This window comes from Ixodes scapularis, unplaced genomic scaffold, assembly GCF_016920785.2.
Source record: "Ixodes scapularis isolate PalLabHiFi unplaced genomic scaffold, ASM1692078v2 PGA_scaffold3__209_contigs__length_174095766, whole genome shotgun sequence".
Taxonomy (NCBI): domain Eukaryota; kingdom Metazoa; phylum Arthropoda; class Arachnida; order Ixodida; family Ixodidae; genus Ixodes; species Ixodes scapularis.
The window spans coordinates 123,623,838-123,642,522 of NW_024609868.1; positions in this window are offsets into that span (position 1 = coordinate 123,623,838).

Sequence of the window (18,685 nt, forward strand, 5' to 3'; positions counted from 1 at the left end):
ACACAAAGCTGATATTAAAAGTGCCTCAGACTGCTGACATTCTGTCGTGGTGCACATTGTATCCCAATCAATTTTAAGAAAGCTAAGATCCCTCCTTAGAATGGTGTGTGGAAAGCAGCAAACTCGAGAGCTTTCTCGTGCGTAAGTAGCATGAAAGAAGTATAGCGCACGCTAAAGACACTTAAGACTGCTTACAAGTAGGAATGCAAAAGCATTCCTACACGAAGCGCATTCCTACACGCAGCGCGCCACGTCTTCCTTTTGCACGCGGCGCTCTTGCGGTGACATCAGGCTCTTCTACTGCGCAGGCGCGGCACTCCCGCCTGCTCCACGGCTTCCATGACGATGCATCTGCGTTGCCGTGCTTTTCTTTGTCTTTTATTTCTCAGGCAGGTTCGCTGTGACCTTGAGCGCCCCGCGGGCTTCCCTGACGAAGCATCTGTGTTGCTCTGGTTTTGGTCCATGGAAAGTTAATTGCCGTTTCGCTGCTACAGACGGCTGCAGACAATGTCGGCTTCGCTCCGTGGAACAGGTAATGCTTTCGCATTAAACTTACGTGGCTGTGCGAGGGCAACGTCGTCGTCTTTCAAATCTATTCAGCGTCAACGAATAAACAAGCGGGTAACTCGAAGGGCGACGGCGATGGGAAGAATAAAAGACTGGCCCGCGGCTTCATTACTCTCACGCAGCGATGACCTAATTTTTGCGAATGGATTCAGCCAGATTTCGTCCGAAAGGGCACTAACAACTACCGCAGTAAAATGCGCATGATTGATGAGTTTCTAACGATCAACTATTGGCACGTTTGTGGCAACATCGATATTTAATAATTTACATCGCCCACTAATAATGTTGATCCCGTCCTGGTGCTCGAGACAAGATGAATGAGAATGGATTGCTTCGCCTTACGGTTGCAGCAAAGCTGCTATAACGTCACTGCTCCGTAAGTAGAACATTCCGAAAGTCTGCACTTGCAAGGGACATTGTCGCATATATTCAGAATCACATAAACAAGAAAAAAGTATAAAGCCTGCGTTGTTCACGGTTGTCTTGCTTCTAGAAAGGGGATTTTATATTTGCACAGTTTTAGTTGTGGAAGCGTGAAAGTTCGCTGCACGAAAAAGAGGAAAAAAGAAAAAAAGGCCCGGTGTCTGTTTCACCGTTACGCCAATGTGGAAATCATGGCAACATCTGGCGTCATGGCGGCCTTCATTAATATTCGAATTATGCAAATGTACACGAGAATTATAACGCATTGGGGAAACGGAAGGTGGGCTCGGAGCGGCCGTGGTCATCGACCCGTTCAGGCTGCTGGAACTAATTGCTCGCGCGGAACAAGCCACGGGCGATCGCTCTCCCATCTGCGTCCGGGAACGCGAGTTAAAGATGAAAGAGAAATTCCTCAGTGCAGGTCATTGAATGCCACCCAAGGAAAAAAATATAGATATATATTAAACCGATTTTAAGACATCGGAAGGAGGTTTCAGTTATTGTTTCCGCCAAGTTCAAAGAAGAAAGGGAAAAATTGGGCCGATAATTCGGGCAGTGTTTGAGGCGTCTCGATATATCAGATCCGGCCCCCGGAGGTGTTCCGGCCCGCCCGCGTTGCACGCGGCCTTTCCACGCGCCTAGCCCGCACCCGCAGCTACAGACGCAAAAAAAAAAAGAAAAAAAAATTTCCGTAAAAAAGAAAAAAAAAAGAGGAAAAAATCTATTACCGCAACGCGCGACAAAATTGTAAATGAAGCTATTAGAAATAATACGAGAAAACGGCAACGAACCCATGAACATTTCTCCATACTACCGTCGTCATCCTTAGAGTTAATATTTGTAGTTCCCGGATTCATGTTTGCGTAACAATGATGAGATTATTTTGCGTTCTCATGAATATCGGCCCTATTGTCCTGTGTCATAACTCCTGCATATTTTCCTTACCAGATGCACTATCCCAGTGAGTCTCCTGCTCTGTGTGAATGTGCCAAAGTTGCTGTGCGCTTTGATTTATGCCCGGTGAGTTCTCTAGGTCACAAATATTTTATAATATCACATTTAGCTAGGTATGAATGGTAGAAATCATTTGTATTCATCCGGCTTTCATTTCTTTTTGAATTTTTGCTGAAGTATAAATTTCTTTATATAACTGCTTATTTATTTACTATTTCCTTATTTATATCGTTTTAAATATTTTCCGGCCATCAAGAATGCGATAGGTCCCCATCCGGCCCCTTAGCCAGTAAGTGTGAAGCCCCTGCTACGGATGTGGACGAGCGCACAAAAATATGAATGAAACGTGTTTTTTGAGAGTACATATTTCACACGGTATATTCTGTACAGCATGGAAACGCTCCTAGTTAATACCACTTGCAGAAATCGAAGCTGTGAACAGTCTCCTATACCTCAATAAAACGTCATCATCGTAGGATTGTGATCCTACTTGTGATTCCAAGCAGCTCCTGTCGGGCTCGGCAATTGGGGCCGAGCCCAACACCGAGCGTTCTTTAAAGGTACTGTGCAACGACATTGAGTAGGAATATTTCTTACTTTACACCAGCTTCCTGGCACTAGTGGTACCCAAGAATACTTGAACGCAACACCACTCACCAAGAAGCGTCTGCGTCGCGCCGGATGAAAGCGGAGCTTTTCTTTCAGTCTCTCCTTCCAAAGCCGCCTTTTGCTCCTTCGCGAAATTTGATGACGCAGCTGTGGGGAGAATGGCAACAGTACGATCTCCGGGAATGCGTCATCGAGCTTTGCGGTGGCGATATTCAAATGCTGCTCACACAGTGGACGCGAAGACTGCACACGCATTCGATCTGGGCTCGTTACTATCGATGCCTTGACATGCATTCGGTTAGTGACCCGTGTCCAATCGCTGCAACGACGACAATAGCCGAGCCATAACAATGTCTGGAACTCAGCGCGTGTCCGGTGCTTTGCCAACCCCAGCGCATGGCTAGGATCAACATTGGCGGCATATAATCGGCTCCAGATCACGTGGCCGCTTGTTCTGGCTGCGAGTTGAGGGGGTGAACGGTGCTCGTTTTTCTTTAATTTTTTTTCTGGAACTTCTATTGCGTGGGGTGAAAAACGAAGGCGTGTTTCATAGGTCATTAACGTCAGGGATCCGTTTTAAGCGGTATTTGTGCAAAGTACATAAATTGTTGCACCGCCTCTTTAACGGATTGGCTAAGCACGAGGTGACGAGATTCAGCCAAACGCTGACACAGCACTGGTGTGGAATAAATCTCTGCATTGAAATCTCAGTTGGATAACGTCAATATTCTGGTGCTCGGGCTTTGATTATTCTAGGTGGTGTTGCCCTTGTACGGTGAATTGAACGACGGGAAGCGCCTCTAACTGCGGCGGGCGGCATGAGGATGGTCGCTGTCTTTCGGGCAGCACCTCGTAATTCAAGTTCTCAAGGTGACGAATAACCCTGCAGTATTCGAAGTAGCGTTTTAGGCGCCTTTCGCTGAGACCGCGTCGTCGTATCGGTGTCCGCAACCATATATCTTTCACCGGGTTGTAAGCAAACGTCGCGACGACGAAAGTTGTACGTAATGTGCGTCGAATTTTTGTTGGTCCACTGCCAGCTGATGAGCCTGCTCCGCGTGCTGAGAGCTCAGTGGCACATCGTCGTTAGGATCGTCGATTGGCTCGGGAGGCACCAGCTCACTTTCGCCCTTTGCGTTCTGCTCGAAAGTTTCCTATTTTGATATTGGTCTATTTCAGATTGATGACAAAGTCGAGCTGCCGAACTACATTACGGCCTTTGCATGCTCTTCCTTGACGGCAAGCGCTACCTCGTGGAAGCGAAAAAAAAATAAATAAAAAAGAATAAGCCCAGACTTCTTGTATCTTTTCATTCGCTTTATAGCCCTTTCGAAATTTGCGTACCGATTATTAAAAGGTCGTAACCACTGCAGAACGGCGGAATGACATCGTGGAACGTGCAAGTCATTATATAGGATAGCAAACGTCGAAGCGCTGCCAACGCAAGAAGCCGACGGACCAAGCAAACAGCGTAGAAAGTGCAACGTCACTGTGCTCATCACTTTTTTTTGTCGGTATGTTTTTTTCTACTCCAACTAATTGCATAACGTGTGCCGTGTGCCGTGACGTTGCGGTTTTAATCCGCCATTGTACAGGGATTTCACAGCTGCCAACAAAGGTCAGTATTTTGAAAGGGGTCTATAATTACGGAACGAGTAGACTTCTACGAATCATTTTGATAGCAATTGGTTCCGAATTAAATTTAGAAGTCATGGAGGGAAAGTCATTTTATTTATAATTAAGATAAGTTTGTATATTCTAGTCAAAAGCAGAAGTGATAAAACAGGCGATTTTGACCAATGTAAATACAAATGTAAATCGTTTGTGCGGTGCAATTTTTCCATAAAGTGTCAATGTCTTTGAAGCAAACCGTAAACCCGTAAAGTTAAACACAGCGATAGCTGAGGTGTGACGTCGGAGCCGCTAATAGCCGATTTGCACGACGGACCAAATCGTGATTTTCGACCGCGGACCGCGTACCACGTGACCGACACGTCACCGGTTCCTGCGACCCGCGCCTCGTCCGCGGACGCTCGTACTGGTAAAGTGAAACGCCTCTTCACTCGCGGATTTTTGACGGGAGATGGACTTGCAAAATGTTTAGTATGGCAACCATACAATGTTTTTTTTTTTGTTTTCGGACGATCAAAACAAAAATGTCGCATCGCTGTGTTTTGTGCGTTCCTTATCGAAAAGACCATCAGGAAAATCCTGATGGCCTGATGGTCTGATGGAGTCGTATTTTGGGACGTCTGATGGTTTGATGGATTGATGGTCTGTTGGCCTGACGGTCTGTTGGCCTGATTGTTTGATGGTCTGTTGGTTTGGTCTGATGGTCGAATGACCTGTCGTATTTTGAGACGTCTATTTTTACGGTTTGATTATGATGGTTTCATGGCTAATTTGAAACCAGTTCGAGTTGGCCACAACTTAGAAAACACAACAATATGTGAATGCATAATGTGGAAACTTAATTATGCCATGTCTGGAGCATGACGAGGTGCATATCCCACTTAGAATTTAATTATATTGTCCACTGCACACTGGTAATCGCCAGCCCGACATTTGAGTACGGCAAATGCAGTTACTAATAAGAATAAAGTCAAACAAGCTGCAGTGCTTTGATATTTTTATTATAAAGTTATGAAATCATATATTGTTTCGCTGGGCGGAATGGCTAGGTGGTACAGAAAAACCAGAAACATTTGAGGAAGTACTACTATGACCAATATTAGTTGAAGCGCCATGACGCATGGTGTGTGGTACTATCAGAGCCACCTGTCGGATTTTCAGTGAACCTCTGTGTTTGCTAAGGTTTAGGCAGGTTGCTTCTTGCACTCATTGCGCCACTATGAGTTGGAAATTGACACGGAACGGCATAGTGGTGCAACGAGCACAAGAAGTGATTTGTTTCTACCTCAGCGCATACCAATGTTTGCTGAACAATCTGAGAGACAACTCTCATCACGTGCCACGTGCAGTGGCGTTTCAGCTCATATTGGCTGTGATAGTACATTTGTTCCATTTCAATAGTATTGGCAATATATAAATTAAGCTAAATTAATATGAAGAAAAGGGTAAAAAGGCTACAACATGGGGTACAAGCGATGGCAGACCTGCAACAGCATGGGCAGTCCGTGGTGGGACCACGCATCGGGGGAGGACAGGCAGCAAAGGGATGAGCCTGGACATATCAAGGGCAATTCAGAGATCAGCAATGAGTCCAAACACAGGACGACCATTGACATACGTAAACAGCAGAGTGGGCCTAGAGACGACTAAGGGGCAGTAAGAGTGACGTGCTTCATTGTAATTGTGTGACCATACAACTTTTTGGAGAGTGAGCGAGCACGGCTTGATGAGATGGCAGTAGTGACCAAGCAACCCACAGCCTTTTTCAAGTGGTCGGCTGATAAACATACTACTTTAAAGTTGTTTGCATAAACATTTAGATATATTAACCTCTAAATAATCTATCTATACCATCATTTAAAATAATTGCTTGTAAACTTGAAACCCAAAATAGTATATCACTTAATTAAGGAAGTTAGAGTATAGATGCACATACCTTTGTAGTGATTTCTCTTGCGATTGGACAGCTTTTCGGACAGGTACCGCCGTATCTTCTGGTACTGGGTTGCCCTTTCAGCCTGGCGGTACCTTTCTTCCTCAGGTGTAGCCCATAGCAGCCTGGAATATTGAAAATCCAGGGTAATAATTTTTTGCAGTGCTCAGATTTAAAACAATATAGAACGTCATAAATACCAGCTGGAGGGACATAGTTTGAGAAGAACAAGGGTTAATTAGTCTCAAATGAAAGCAGTTGAGTGGCAGCTGGCCCCTAACAAACCTTCAACGTTTCTTAGTATTTACAGTGTTCAGAGATTACCATAAAAACAAAAGTACCGCAGTATCCTGATTTATGTTCCACTCCCAATAGACAGCTCACCCTGGCTTTTGTTAGATTATTTTAAGCACAAAACAGGTAGCCCATGTCTATAAATCTCACTGCTAGGCTAGTGACTTTGTAAGAAATAGGAGCTACCACTGTAGATAAGTAGACAATGAACATTGGAAACTGCTTATACTTGGTTGTCATCCCTCGCTGTGGTAACAGCTTAGACAGGCCACAGAATTAAAAAATAGCATCATGAACACCAGAAAGAACAATGCAGTTCTATATAAAAACAATCTTTCACATTCCTTGAAAGATCTTCCATTCATGGCCTGGCTACAATATTTATAACCCTTTTTGGTAGCACTCTACAAGGTAGACTACCTTACATTTTTACTGAATTTCTCAATTTTAGGTGAGGCTACCTTCAGGTGTTATAGCAATGCTCGTTTTTAGTTAACCTTCTAAAAGTCTCCAAGCCATTATTCCTTTACTTATTGCATAAAGAGATGTTTGCTTCTAGAGCACTCACAACAGTAGTCATAAGTATGCCCATATCCAATCTAACAATCTGAGATCTGCATAACAAAGTGATCCTTAGGCTGGAAGTCACCTGAAGAAAGAAGAGAAATTGAAGGTTAAAATGAATTCAGAACATTTATCTCCCTAGAGTTGGCATACATCATGAAAGGTGCATTTCAAACCTGCAATACACATGTCAGCAAGCAGATTATGACCATAAGAAAATTAAATGGCAAATGCTAAGAGGATCAGTTTATGTTGCCTTTCATTTTTGAAACTAATAGCCAATAGAATTGAATGCCTTTCGTAGAGTGGGCTGTTAAAAACAATGAAATGTTTGTCCCTGCATTGTTGCCCATTTCTCTTTTACGTCAACATGCTGCTTTGAAGTTTAATCTGATGCATGTCTTTCCCCACTAAGAAAAAATAAGTAGATAAACAAAGCAAAACAAACAAGTTTTCCTAGTGCCGAAATTAATTTCATCTAGGCATTAGTTGGTGCTTTTCAAAGAAGTGTGCCTGCACAATAAGTTACACAAATGCCAGAATGTAGCTTACAGCAGATCTTAAAGGTGTACGAAAATGGAATTCCAGCACTCATTTGCTAGCTTGGATGTGGGCTATGTTGCAGCATCACCTCAAAAGCAACAAACTTTCGTGGAAAGGCACAAGAAAACTAAATTTAAAGGTAATTAAACAGTCTTTCAATGTGCACCTGGTGGAGGCCTCCGAAGCTTCGTTGGGAGGCAATCTAGCAATGTTGGGGATCTTGGACGTAGTCGTGACATGGCAAAAACCGCTATGTAGCTGCACTACACATCGGAGCAGCGCCGCTCTTTTGAGGTGTACTCAACTGTTAGAGTAATCTCGCCCTGAACGCGATGACCTTGACATGACTTATCTCACACATAGGCGCTTAGACGGCTTAGTCCGCGTTGGCCCACGTAAAGCCCACAGGTGTTTCAAATGGCTAGGCTGCAACACGTCTACGCCACCACTATGCACCCGAACGACACAGCTCGTAGCCACGCCAGCTTTGCCGGATAGCCCACGACGCATCGAGCTCTCCGTTGACTTCTCTTCGAGCACTTGCTCGAGTTTGTTGCTTAGAACGAAAAATAAAATTATCTGTTCAAAATACAAATGTGCGATTATTATTTACGGTTATTATGTGTTATGATTGACTCATTCTTGGCGGGGTACCCCCATCACACGTCCAGGTGTTAGCAGACAACCTACTAGAGTAAAATCTCGGTGATACTAACTGTTACGAATTTCGGAATAAAACAAATTCGCAAATTCCCCGGCCGAATCGCATTGTATACGATGTGAAAATATTTGGGTGTTCCGAATACCTCTACGCGCTGCGACGGCTGATACGAATGCGTGCTCCACAGCCGATGGTGGCAAGGAGGCCACGATCGCCGACTGTAGGCTCCCAAGGCTCCGAGCGGCTGATTGCCTGCTGCTGCTAGAGATCAGCCGCACTTTACCCAAAAACTGGAGCTCAAAATTACATGCGTGTTACAATCGGATTCAGAAACCAAAACTAAACAAAATGCTGAAAAAACTGTGCAAAGTGGCCAGCCCCATCACCATCAACACATGTTTCAAATCCAATCCAATCTGAATCCAAATTCGCTTTTTTGTTCTTGCGATCTCGTGGAATGGTGTTTCAGCCTTGGAAAAGCAAAACCGATTTTACTATAAGGTTACCTCTAAAAAAAAAAAGTAACTGCGTTGGCAAAAACAGAAAACCGAGTGATGTTGGTAGTGTCTTTGGTAGTGGTCCAAGGTGACATGCGAGCTTGGTTGGAAAGACAAAGGAACCGAATTTTTCCTTGCAAGTTTTTGATGTAGGGCTTCTACAGCACATAGTGTGGGCACTTTCCGGGTATGTGCATTTGATAAAATGTTTTCCACAAAGTGTATGTTGTTCGGCCGTCATTATTTTATATGTGCCGTAGAATCGACATTAATTAATTTTTTTTTAACATTCGTGGGTTGATTATAACCGTGTGTTACTATCGGGGGCGTGTTAGAATCGTGCAAATTGCATACAAGATATTTTCTGCCATAAATAAATGCACATTCATGCATTCCTTGTAATTCAAAATATAAATTTTGTTTCACTTTCGTTGATACGAATTTAGTATGAAATATTTTACGCGACTCCGCGAGATTCATATCAAGATTTTAAAAATGTTTGCTTAATGAGGGAGCCTGCACCTTGCGCTGAGTGAGTGGGGCAAACACCTTCTCTTGCCTCGCTGCCTTTGCCTTGTTGGAGAGGGTGCCGGTTAGCGACCTCTCCAAAAGCACTTCCACTCGCCCTATGGAAGCAGCAGTGATCTTGCAAAACATAGAGTCGCACTCTGCTTTCCGCATGTTGCCCGGATTTCTGGTTGACGTGCACACCTTGTCCGACATGGATCTGTTATAAACAAAAGCGAGAAGCAGCTTCACACATACCAGTCGTTGACGCAGAGTGGTACTGTATACTCCAAGATGCATCAAAAATGCGCTAAAATAATTACATGCATGAAATTTAGGCCTTTAAATTTAAGACAGCACTACCTATGAATTCCTATCTTCATGGGCGTCTGCGAAGCTAATGGGCCTACAAAGCTTCATGGCATTTGCATGAAACAGGTACGTAATCCCTTAGTTGCATTAGGTGAGCACGGCAATAGAATGTTTTCCAGGCCCTGCCTATAACTACAATTAAGAGCCTGGCTACAATAATGTTTTAATGACTTCTGGTTGAAATCGATTCAATCTACTGTGCTTACACTATCTCAGGAGTGGCCAAACTGAGGCTCGCGAGCCGCACGCGGCTCTTTGTGGGCCTCAGTTTAGCCACTCGTGAGGAGTGCAGTGGATCGCTGCCTCATTACAGTTGAAGAATGCTTAACCCAGCGAGTAAAATGATTTGATTTCAAAACCAGGACAGCAATTAGCATTACGGAAAAGGTTTGTTCCTGAATCTCACCTGAAAACGAATTACCTATCGAACAGTAGCGTTATGATGGTACAGCGACATAAAATTTGTCGGGATGAGAGGACAGTCTGATCGCTGCCCTTTGTAGAATGCACAGCCCTGCGAATAAAGATACTTCGATTGGAAAGCGAAAACGTTGCGGAAAAGGTTTGTCCATGATCTCGCCTGAAAACTAATTAATGTGCTATTTATTGAACGGTGGTGTGCCAGTACTGGAGTAGCACATCGACAGGTTCCGTCTCGCGCTGGAAGACGGAAACCCGAGATATCTGACAAGTTTGAGAGTTTTTTGTTTTGACAAGCGAGTTCAAGAATATTGTCTCTCATTTGAATCTAAACAGCATGCATGGTCAATAAATAGATCGGTCAAAGTAACATTCAGCATATGTGGTCGAAGCGAGTCTTCAAACCTTCAGAAATATTAAAACATTTGTGAAAATTTCCTAACGTCGCCGCGAATATTTTGGCTTTTACTTTACCGTTTTACAGAGCCCTTAATTTATCTTCAAAATAATTTTGGCATCCGCGAGATGCTGGGTTCGTCATAAAACTGTGGTCGGAAGTGGCTCATACAGCACTCCGACAGTTACGGTGTGTTGCGCTACTGTACGCTATGCTTCGTTTAGTTGCTGCGCTCGGAGTGTGAAACTCGGAACGGTGGAGTACGAGTAAATTAGCGCGGACTTAAAGGGGCACTCAAGTGCTTTTTGGAGAAGCTTGTTTTTGGAAGCATATTGTTTGTTGGGCTTCAGTCAATAAAAATGACCAGTTCTAAATGGCAAGGCGCCCTAGTAAACTCACAGCAATAGAAATACACAGGCACTATATCCTTTTGCGGGGTCCATCCCGTGTCTCCACCACCTTCATAGAATTCGACCAATAGAAATAGCGAACTGCGAAAAGATTGCTAAAGTTATTATTATTGTTCTTTTTAGGCACATGCACATTATATTTTGACAACAACGTCAAATCTTTGGCTGTAGGTGACGTAATACAGCTATTATTGTTTGAAAAAGAGCGAACTACGTTTTCTCCTCGCCTTGTTACGCGGGAGTGATGTGCCCACGCGGCGACGCGGCTCCGTCGTGGAAAGCGCGTGGCTCGCAGCTTATCTCGCCGCGAGAACGATAAGGAAGAGGATCTTTTTCCCGAGCCCCCCACTTCCCGTTCTCAAAGCAAGGTTCACCGAATCGATCGACATCCACGTGTTGAAACGTTTATTCGTCTTCGCTTCCGTGTGATGCCGAACGTTTGTGTGGTAAAGTTGTGCCCGAATCGGAAGGTAAAAAATATTCGAAAAGGTCTCCGGTTTTTCGCTCTGCCGGAGAAGGATCCACGAAGGCACGAATGGTTACGTGTCGCCGGGCGAGATGACGACACCGAGGACTTGAACCGGACTCCCCGTTTCTGTGCCGAGCATTTCGAGACGTCTGCATTTTCCAGCGGTGACTGCAAACGCCTTCGATGCACAGCTCTGCCGACACTTCTGCTTCCCGTCGCCGGCAGGACCGAGGAGCCCCCGAAAAAGCGCCAGAGAGTCCTGGTGAGTGTCTTGTCAAAGATTCATGAGCCTTGCACTGTGCAGCAGTCCGCGTGGCATATACCGGGAGTTTCCGATGAAAGATATAATCGCACCTTTCGACCTGGGTAAGTAAACTATGCATCCCATAAAGCTGGAACTCCATGAGAATGTGACGCTGGCAGTCAAGACAGAACGCGAAAGGTTGAAAACACGACGTTACCCGAATCAGAAAATAATTCCAAATAAAGTTCTTTATGGGCCGATGTTAGCCCTAAGTCTAACGTCTTCAAAACAATAGATGCCATTTTGCGCGCCTGTAGAAGAAAGAAGACGATCTTGTATTTCTTGCAGACAAGTGTCCCTTATTGATACAAATCCCACAAGCGTCCATAATGTCATATATTGTTTTGAAGATATTACGCTTAGGTGGATGTCGGCTCACAAATAAATTTTTGTTTCCAAATTGTCTTCTGATTCAGGTAACGTAGGTTTCTCAATCTTTCGCACTCTATCCTAATCGCCAGCGTCGCATCAGGGAGTTCGAGCTTTCTGCGGTGCGTAGTTTATTTAACCAAACCACCCCCCCCCCCCAACCCCAACCCCCCCTCCTCCCCCCCCCCTAAAAAAAAAAAAGAAAAAACGTTATTTGTTTTTTTTTTCGGGGGGGGGGGGGGGGGGGGGGCGTGGGGAAGTTTTTTTTCTGTGCGTTCGGAAGTGAGGATGTTGGGAAGACGAGAAAACCGTGCTTTTCGGCTCGCGTAAATTAACTACGGATCGTAAAAAGCTGAATACCGCTGAGAATGTGACGCTATACTCCGTTTCACCTTATGTTGTACCGCAGCAAAGGCTAGAAGCGCGAGCTCACAGGGTTGGCAGCTGCCCTTAGTGCACGAGAGCTTGTGCCACCGAGATGTTCCCTAGAGCAAGGAGCTCGTGCTTGTAGCCTTTCCTGCGGTACAACACAAGGTGAAACAGAGTATAGTGGTGGTCACAGAATTCTAAAGTTTGAGAACATACTGCTATCTGGATGAAAAAAAAAAAATTAAAATACTGAATTTATCTACGAGCTGCTGTCCACCAAAGCCTAATTATTTCACGATTCTTCTCCTGCCCTTTTTATTATAAAAGTTCCTATCCTTTATCACAGTCTTGGGTTATTTTCTACATGGTCAACATCCAACAGCTCGCCTGCACACTCACTGTAATTTCGGGAGTAGTGAACCCGTTTGATTCAAGCAACATAATGTCCTGCTATGCATAGTTTATGTATGCAGACCGAAATGGACGGTTCTCCGCTTTCACTAACAACCGTCGCATCAATTTCAAGCATATGATCAGCCTTTTTTTTATTTTTTTTTTATTTTTTCTTGTCACGCTTTTTGCTTCAGCTTTATAACTTCGAACACACTTTATTGTCTCATGAGCTTGAAATTTGCATGCGCAGCCAAAGAACGGTGGAACTAGCGAATGTGAAAACCGGTCATCTAAATGAGATGCCCTGTGCCTGCCGTGCGGGTTTTCATGAAGGACTCATGCAGCCAGCTACCAAGTTCAAGTTGTGCACTTGACAAAATTACGACTATGAATGGGCACTTGTGTGGAAGCATAATATGTGCAAGAAGTTCTCTAGATAGTGAGAACAGAACCGATTTTGTTAGTCAGAGATGCTTCAAGGGCCCGTAAAAATAGGCAGGCACAATTTGTTTTTATTTATCAAAATTGCGTTATTACCCCAGTTATCGACTGGATTTTTTCTTATGTGTTTAAACAGTGTCTTCGTACCCTGCCTTGAGTAATACCCGGAAACGGATCCTCAAGGTAACTAAATGAAAAAGAATCTGCAAGGATGATGGTGTGTATATGTGACATGTCAGGCACACCACAGTTAGTTATACCAGGGGACACGTGCCTCTTCTGTGAAGGTGAAGGTTTGCTTTCTGCGTGCAAACCCTCCCCTGAAGACCTTATGTTGCAGCAGACTACACACAAATGCAAGCATAGTGTCCGAGTTCGGTGCCCCATACTCGTAACTACATGCGCTGCACATGAAAGCGGGTTTTGCAGGCTTGCAATTGCAAGTGCTTACTTGAACCAAAAGAGATGGCGGCGGCCAGATGCCCTGCTTGCAATACTGTATCGGAGGTTGCCACAAGATATTCAGTTACTGTAAAATACCAAACATCTGCCCATTCTACAACAGGCACTCTTCCCTCATTTTTGCAACATCTGGAAAGTACAGAAATGACATATCCTTAGATATTGTGGACCTAATAAATGCCCATTTCCAAGTTTTACGTGATTATCTCCAAATTTTGAGTGGGCACTTGCTCGGAATTTTACCTAATCAAGTAACGACTTAAATTACACATGTACAAAGCAGATATAAATGCAGGGACATTTCTATTCAGTGTCAGTTTTTTGTTGCATTCAGAATAGTCTAAGCAGTGTAAACAATGCACGAGTCATAAAATTGCTGGAATTCATAGTGCCTTCGATGCTTGCTGTGCTCGTGGCACTGTTAGAAACTATCGATAGCCCAAATTGCATCTTTCAAGCATTGTGAAAAACATTGGGGTATAAACGTGCTATTTGCAGGCCCAAGTCTCAGCAGCTGGACTGTCCGCATCTTGCGAGACAGGAACTATCTTGCGGGACTGCACTGCCGAAATGAACATCACCGGAAGGGTGGCAGCTTCTCTGGTCATGGAGGAACCGCTGCAGTTGAACCCTTTCGACGCTGCCTCCCCCTCCTGCAGCATTGAGGTGCCACACGACTGTGTGTCTCCTGCTCACAGCAGCGTGGCAGAGTCTGATGCAACATACTCTCCTTCCCGCTCTGCCGAAGGTTTCGAGAGGTAAGCTATGCGTATGTATGCCTAGAATTTGTAAAAAAACGCTTTACATAATCCCATTCCAGTGACGGACAAACTGCGTCAAGTCCACCAGCACCAGAAAAAGAACGCCAGTTCCTGGTCTTTGAGAGCTGCCTGCGAGAACTCTTCAGGACATGCCAGGAGTGCTCAAGACCCTGCCAAAATGACATCTCAAGCCAGGGTACGCTCATCACAGCGGTCAGCATCTGCCCTCTCGAGCACGTGCGGAAGTGGAGCAGCCAACCCATCATCAATGGAAGAGGCGCAGGAAACATTCTGTTGACAAGCCATCTGCTCTTCTCTGGAGCCCAAGTGACGAACACACTTCGGATGCTCCGCCACATGAACGTCGAGGTGATGAGCGATCAGATGTACAACACCTACCAGAACGCCCTCCTGTTCCCTGCAGTGGACAAGGTGAGGAACATTCTGAAGGAACTACATTATAGTATTTTTTTACTCCCATATAAAGCCCATTACCAGGTGTAGCATCCTTCCTGTGAAACATTCAACAAACATTCTCTACATTTTCAGTGCTGACAAGTGGGCAGAGGCTTGTGCTTATACATCGTCGCATGATAGATCCGGGAAGCATATGCTTGTGTCATCTGCTTGCTGCACCAATAAGGAAATGCCGCCACAAGCACCACTGTCAGGGAATTTGGTTGACGGCTTTTGCACTAAATGTAAAGAATGTGTTTCTTACTTTTCACAGGAAGAGAGCTATGTCTTGAAATTTCTATATGTAAAATTCGCCACTAAAAACGGCTTTGGTAGTAATTCGAGCTCATTGCGTGAAGAAACAAATTTTTCAAGCTGATTTCTGAGCGAGCCTCTGGATTCATAATTCTATAGAAGGTGTTTGTTTCTAGATGCACCAAATTATAAAAAAGAGAACTAGCATTCTTTTTACCCTGGGGCTAAAGTGGGGGCCATGGACGCCACCATAAATGAAGTGAAATGGGTTAGTAAGTTACTTGACTAAAACACTCAAACAAACTTTTATTGTTTATATTTATGGGTTCTGGGGGCGACAAAAGTCCTTGCACACACTTCAAACCGAAACTAAGAGGGAAAATATCACCTGTGTAGCCTGCAGTGCGGATGTGTGAGTCTGCCATGGCAACCATGTTCACTTCCAGGGCCGGTAGGGGGTGGAGAGATTGTTATCATGGGCACTCTTTGCCCGCTTAGTTTTGAAGTACTGCATAAGAGCGACTTTTGTTTTACCATAACAACCACTACAAATTTGTAGTGAAAATGTATGTCACGGGTGTACTCTGATGTAGAGCATCAATTTTCCAAATACATTATGCCCTCAAAAATAAAACCTAAATAAGTTAATTAGAATGTTTCTTTATTAGCTGACTAATTAACCCATTTCAAGTCTTCTTGTGGTGCCCATAGTCCCCAAATGTAGCCCCAGAGTTAAAAAAACCCCTAACATTTTTTTTTGTGGTGCAGCGGAAAAGAAAAAAATTTTGTCCGTCACATACTATGGGCAAGTGAACTAATTAATTTTATTTTTCTCTATGCATACTCGGAAATAATAAATTATGTCAGCGCATTTTTACAATTTCTCATGCAACATTAATTTCCATGAATAGATATGGCTACAAGAACAAGAAGAGCTGATCAGTCAGCTGGACAGTCAAGAAGTTGACATTACTGCCGATGGACGGTTCGATTCTCCTGGGTTTTCTGCAAAGTACCTCACATACTCGGCTCACGTCCAACAGATCAACAAGATTCTCCACTCTGTGCAGGTCCAGCTAGGAGAGGTGAGTGTTCATGTAGTAAAACAATCACAACGGTTTTATGATTCTTTATGTACACTTTTATAATTTAGTATAATTTGGTGACTTCACTGTCATGCGCAATTCAAATGATTTGTGTCTCACTTCTGTTCTTAGTCAGAGCGAGCAATGGCCAGTGTCAACATGGAAAAGGAAGGCCTCATCAAGCAGCTGGAATTTTTGAAGGAGAAATGTATGTTCATATTTTCTTCGACATTCATAGTGATTCCATACTGTTCTACATTGTATACTCAACAATTATTTTGTACTACGAAATTCAATGGCACAGGTATCCACATCCGATCTTTGGGGACTGATCGCCACCCTGCCATACGGAAGCACATGGAGACCCAGGAGCCCGGAATTGCCCACTACTTCGACATTTGGCACATCTCCAAAAGTAAGCAATTGTCAAAGCCTATTTATGTAGGTGACATTTTCTAGTGAAGCTGCTGCAGGATTTCATTAAATTGCTTTTTAATTTTTAGGTGTGAAGAAAAAGATGGCGGCAGCAAGCAAACGAGCCGGCTGCCAAGAACTTCAAATGTGGGTGCAGGCGACCACCAACCACCTCTACTATTCGGCCAAGGCTGGGGCGGGCGACAGGAAACTGACCGTCGACGTGTGGCTCAGTCTCCAGAACCATGCCATCAACGAACACACGGGCCATGGCGGGAGCTATCCCAGGTGTCTGCACAACGAGATACAAGACAGCACAAGAAAGTGGATGGATCCTAGTAGGTTTTTGTTCTCCCAACTGAGGGTGCTCATTCTAAACCATGTCCTATCTGCAGACTCCCAGGCCTATGACCACCTAAAAAAAAATCACTGGGGACAAGCGGCTCCTGAAGGACGTCGGCCAGATGTCTCCCCATGGCCAGACGTACGCCCTTGAGGCGTTCCACAGCGTCCTCATAAATTTCGCCCCAAAGTCCCAGGCATTTTCTCCGGCTGGCATGCTTGCAAGGTAATTACAGAAATACATTTTGTCTGGAAGTCAGGTGCAGTGATGTCTCGTTGATATTCGCATGCCCATACCCCCCAAAAATCGTTCATGGTGAGAGTTTTCCATAATAATGACAAATGCAAGTAATTGCCCAATTCATACCAGAAAATACTGTCTATATAGTAGGGTATCCAATCAGGGTTCTCCTTACAGTGGGTAGCAGTGGTTACGCTGCCCGCCCGTCGAGCAGATCGCCCTTCTCTATGATGTATCATACACCTCAATATTTTACCAACGCTGGACGAGATGTCACCGATTAATCAAATACACAATACCCCCCATCGTCATATTTGTGAGGTGGCCATTGCACAAGGCATAAATACAGATCTCAGCAAAAAAACAAAAAAATCAACAAAAAAAATTGCTGCATTGGTGAAAAAGGACCAAAGGTTATTACACAAATCAAACATGCCCCCACCCCCCCTCCCAGAAAAATTGTCAGTTGACCACATCTCAAATATTTCTCGGAAAACTCTGGTACCCATATTAACGGGGTCTAAATTTACAAAACATTACAGCATCTGAATTACCAAGAAGTTGATAAGGTCCTAATTTACAAAACATAACAGCATCCGAATTACCAAAGAGTTGGTTTGCCATTGTTTTGCACAATGGCAAAACTTTTCGAGATTGGTCCTTTTCAAAATCCTTTGGTTTTACAACATTGCGGCCTATATGCATGTTTCTTTTTCCAAGAACAAATATTCAGCACAGGGGTTATGTGTCCTTTTCAATTTGTTATAAGGAGTACTGCAACTGACTGCCGCTTGCACATATATCTCTATCATAATGTGTATGTTCAGGCTTATCAATGCAGTTTTGGCGCAAGTACAAAAATCTAAGGGGGGACTTCTACCAGGCTGCGATTTATATACAAACATTTTTGTAAAACCATTCAATGATGCGGGGTGGGCTGCTTATAGGCCAAAATGTACAGTGCTTCTTGGTGGCACATTTCATCTTCACTGAAATATCACCATCCTGCAGGACACGACTTGCAATCTTGCATTACAACGAAAACTCGGACCGCTGCCAAGCTGTGACGCAACAGGGCGATCCACGTTTCACGGTGACCACATCAAAGGCACGGAAGGGACACGCCACAGCACGTGAAAAGAAAACGGATCCAACTTATGGTAAGTGTGGCTCCTAATCCAGGCAGAAGCTTTGCTCACTGCATATTGGAATGTTATCATGCATATGCTTCAATTTCAGAGTACGTTGGAAAGCTAGTCCGGGAGGTGATGGCCAGCAATGAGCAGTGCACGTCCCTTGATGAGGCAGCAATAGCCAAAAAACGCATCTTTCCGGCACCCATGAATGCCGCCTTCACGAGGCCTTCCAAAAGGGAACTCGTGGAGGCAAGGAGGTCCCGGTTCGGCCAAGTTACCCCGTGAGGGACCTCCTCAAATCCCTCCTGTCACCCGTGCACTCAATGGTAAGTTTCCAAGGCCCCTTCACCTGCCAGGTGAAGCCAAGTTCCAGGCTGAGACAACACGTTTCCTTTTGCAGGACAC